The sequence below is a fragment of the Monodon monoceros genome, unplaced genomic scaffold (assembly GCF_005190385.1).
Source record: "Monodon monoceros isolate NGI ecotype Baffin Bay Population unplaced genomic scaffold, NGI_Narwhal_1 Super_Scaffold_19, whole genome shotgun sequence".
Lineage (NCBI taxonomy): Eukaryota > Metazoa > Chordata > Mammalia > Artiodactyla > Monodontidae > Monodon > Monodon monoceros.
Window position 1 is genome coordinate 24,490,055 of NW_021703775.1, and position 4,560 is coordinate 24,494,614.

Here is a 4,560-nt window from a genome sequence, read left to right on the forward strand (position 1 = left end):
GACTACAGTAATGCAGAACTTGGTTGTGCCCATTGGGAAAGCACCTCAGGTCCTCTGCTTCTTTTTTTTTTTAAATTTTATTGAAGTATAGTTGATTTACAATGTTGTGTTTAATTTCTACTGTACAGCAGAGAGACTCAGTTATACATATATTCAAGTCCTCTACTTCTAATGGCTAAATATGAAGTGACTTTATCCTGGTCAAGGTCAGGGTCAATGAGACTGGACCTTGCATCTCTTGGGCTCTTCCCCCACAGATTTCTTTGGGCTGAAAGCACACATGACACAATTTGATTTCATTGTTCAAGTTCTGGTACTTGGAACAATATTGAGATAAATGAGAAGCAAGTGGCTGAGTAGTAAGAAAGGAGTTGGTCAGTGGTTCTCAGACTTGGGTACACATGAGAATAAGTAAGTGAGTATATTACAAAGTTACTCTTCCACCCCACCCTAAAACTGCTGAATCAAAATTGTTTGGGTAAGGGGATGGAGCCTGAAAATCTGAATTTTAAATGTAAATGTAATACTAGGTGTAATATGAGCAGTCAACACATTACTGCAAGCATTGTCCAAAATGTTCTTATTCACTAACTCATCTTTTTATCCATTTGTGTAAATAAAAGTATGCTATATTTAAAAGGCAGTAACACTCTTCCTATTCTTATTTCTTCTTTCTCTCGTAATGTGCAGTAGCAGGTAGAAAGATTTCTCAAAGGTTGCTCCAAAGCCCATGTGAGTGAATGTTCTGGTAAACCTAGGGCTCTGCTGATGGGGACCAGGCCATGTGGGGGCAGTGCTGGCACCAGGCTTGGTGACCTCTGTACCACTTGTTAGTGGTCTGGTTGGTGGTAGCCAGGTAGAGACAAAAGCACGGGGAGCTCCACAGGAGTAAGCTCAGCGCCACAACAAAGCCCAACAGGAAGACAATCCTCATGAAGCTCAGGAACACGTACTGAATAAGAAAGACAATGTCAACAACCTGCAAGTGTCCAAGATCATTGATGTAAGCCTTCAGGTACAAGTCCAACACCACTGTACCAGAAACTGTACCAGAAACACAGAAAACACACCTCTTGATGAAGCCGTCAATGTCAAGAGGTAGAAGGGGAAGTACCTGGTGTTCCAGGCCCTATGCAGTTGTTCACCCACACACAGTGATGGTCAAACAAGTGCATACAACAATTACACACATTGCAGTGCCTGGGTCATACTGGTTTCCTTAAATCGCAAGTAGAGCACCTCACATTCTTTGGGAACATCACCTCATCAAGTTCATAAACTTGAAGAAACAGTAACATGTTTGCTTTTGCTTTTGTTATGGTACCAGTGTTGGTTACACAACTTAGGGTGAAAAAAACCAGGTTTATAATCAGCAGCAGATAAGGCAGAAAAAGGTAATACAAGAACTCCAGCTCTTGACAGAAGACAAACATTTCCCAGGTGTATTCAGTATAAACCATTCCTTGAAAGATGAAATGCAGGATACTGAAGGTGTGGTTTCATGTATGGAAGAGGTAATGAAGCAATCTTAGCATGGCTCTATGAAGGCACTCTGGAACTATATACAAAAATATCTGTGTTCCTCTTCTGACCAGGCCTTTCAAGCAATGCGTTTTCTAGCAGATGCAGATTGTAACAATACCAGTCAGCACCAAACCAGGTAGAACAAGAAGAGAACCAGAAAATCCATCCTGGGGATATTTCTTTTATTTGGATAGATTTTAGCCAGTAGCTCTGGCATTTCTCCTCTGAACATTCACAGAGAATTCACACGGCATCTCCTCTTGTGCAGCGGTGTGCGCCTGGCACAACAGGTGACACCCAGAGCTGCAGGAGCATGGTTCCTCTAGGAGGCCGGATCTGGCGCTGGAATCGGCCAACTGCCAGCTGTGCTCAATAACTCATTTAATATTCATGACAGTCCTGTGAGTAGAATTATTCTCAGGATGAGGAAACAGAAAGTCAGAAACTGGTTTAAGGTCACATAGCTACTAAATTATCTCCTGGGCAAGGCTTGGACTAGGGTGAGGTCCCAGGGCACAATATTTAAGGAAGCACTCATTCTCAGGAATAAGGCCCTCCTTGAACTTTTCGCCTTATAGTGGCCTGGCTTGTCTCACTTGAGTCTTAGCCTTGGAGTTGGGATTTGAACCCAAGGAGTCTCTCTTCAGAACACAGACTCCTATATGTAATACATATAAGTGTCACAGAATGGATCTAACATATGGAGGAGATATTTGACCTCCACATGAGAGCTAAGAATCTCCCTTCAGGAGAGCCTGCTGCAAGAAGCATAGTTGGTGGAGAGCTTTGAAAGCTGAATTTCAGAATCTAGGCATTGCTTTTATGTCAAGGTTATGTTCAACAAGTGTGCAGGGATAATTTTTGCTGGACAAATCTTGCCCAACACAGGAGTGCTCTAAACTACAAAATTTTATCTGGCATCCCCATAAGCCTAGGCAAGACTACCTCGAAGTTGTACTATAATCTGAAGCTCTTTCTATTCAATCCACCTTCCTGCTCTCTCTCTTTCTGGGGTGTCAGATCACAGTCTGAATTCTCTTTCTGCATTCTGCTCCCTCCTTCTTGCTCCTTGACATTGTTTTCACCAGTAAATCTCCTACAAGTCTAATTCTATCTTGGTGTCTCCTTCTTGGAGAGCCTGGACTTATAATGCATTTGTAATATATGACTTATAATGCATCTCTTCTACATTTGTTGCTTTGAAACATTAAGGGAAAAATGTTTTATCTTGTCATTCTATATGTGTGTGTGTTTTGGTGTGTATGTGTATTCACATAATGTGAATATACATCATATATATGGAAAAAAGTTTCAAAAACAACTACCTTTCCTATATGTAATGCATAATTCTATCTCACTTTTAAATGAGTAATTCTGCTTATAACTTACAAAACTGCATTCGTGACCAAATACGTATTAGAAATGCCATTTACTTTCACTCACTTGCAGCATTTGCTGCTGATCACATGATGGTAACATTGACATTTGATTGCCCCATTATCAGCCAGTGCAGTAAGCTCTTTACCTTGTGTCGATCTTCCCAATGGTCTGTTTATTGTGTTGGCTTCTTTCTGGTGAGTAGCCCTGCATGGATGTGTGTACCATGAACTCATGGAAATGGATGCCAAATCAGAAGATTTATATGTGTAATTTCCAATTTGTTCCAAAGTCAGGATCACCTGGAAGTCATGATGCTCTTTTTAGAATACCTTAGACTTAATAAATTTCAGGTTATGAGCCAGCCAAAAATGTGTGTGTTTATGTGTGTATATTTACTTATTTAATGGAAACACATTTCTTATCTCTACCATGAATTCCAGTTTCTTAATTAATTTGATACTTACTAGGACTGGTTATTAACAAGCAGAGGTGGGTTCCTAAGATGAAGAAATATTTATTGGATACAAAAATTAAAACTCAGAAATTTTATCCATTTAATTTTTGGTTGAGTAACAGCTGATTTTTAAAAATTTTTGCTCAAGGAACGTCATTTTTCTTCAAAGGCATGCTTAGAGAAGAAAGTGTGCTTTGAGTGATTCATATACTGGACACTGTGTTCCTAAACTGTGTGGTCCACTTGCACATTCTGCTTATGAATTTTAAAGACATCTCTGTACTGTTTGGTTTGTTAATTCTATATTGAGATATGTACCCTAGAGAAATATTAGAGTTATAGAAAATGGTTTATGCACAAGGATGGTCATCATGGCATTATTTATAATGGTGTAGAATTTGGAACAACCTTAATTTCCACAGGGATGTTTCAGTAAACCATGATATATTCATAAGGATATGTGATAGGGCAACACTGGCATGCATTTATTTTTGTGACACTCAGAGCTGAGTATCCTGTATTCTCTTTAGAAAGAAGTCTTCAATTTGCCACTTTCTTCACTCTCCCTTATTGACTAATACACAGACTTCTTCACCTATCTACTTTCCCTGGCTGACATGATACAGACCACATTCCTTTGCATGGTAGTGTATTACTAACTAGTAAAAGAATTTCTCCCATCTATAGTATAGACAACCGAGGTTAATGAAAGATGTCAAGGATCCTTCCTTCAATTTCTTACTTAAGAAATTAAAGCAGATTATCAGAGGCCCATTAATTTGGAAAGATTAAAACTAGAGGTGAAAGCATATTGTAGAATACAAAGGGAGTTCTTCGTTATGAGTCCTTTTAGCACCATAGAGGAACAATCCTGGGAAGTAAATATGATAGGAGGTGTAAAGGCAAGCATTGGTGTGACAAATAGAAAGATGGGTGGGGCTTCCCAGAGACACAACCTCTTTGTGTCTCTGTGCTTACTAAGTTTCAGTATTTAGCATACCACACATTTGTAGTTAAAATATAATCTTTTGTTTTGTTTTGTTTTTACATCTTTATTGGAGTATAATTGCCTTACAATGATGTGTTAGTTTCTGCTTTGTAACAAAGTGAATCAGTTATACATATACATATGTTCCCATATCTCTTCCCTCTTGTGTCTCCCTCCCTCCCACCCTCCCTATCCCACCCCTCCAGGAGGTCAC

At 39.4% G+C, this 4,560-nt stretch overlaps 1 pseudogene; it reads right to left on the reverse strand.

Annotated features, from left to right (window-relative positions):
- Window positions 1–661: 661 nt before the first annotated feature.
- Window positions 662–1,690, reverse strand: LOC114900381 (annotated as a pseudogene).
- Between the last annotated feature and the right edge of the window lie 2,870 nt (window positions 1,691–4,560).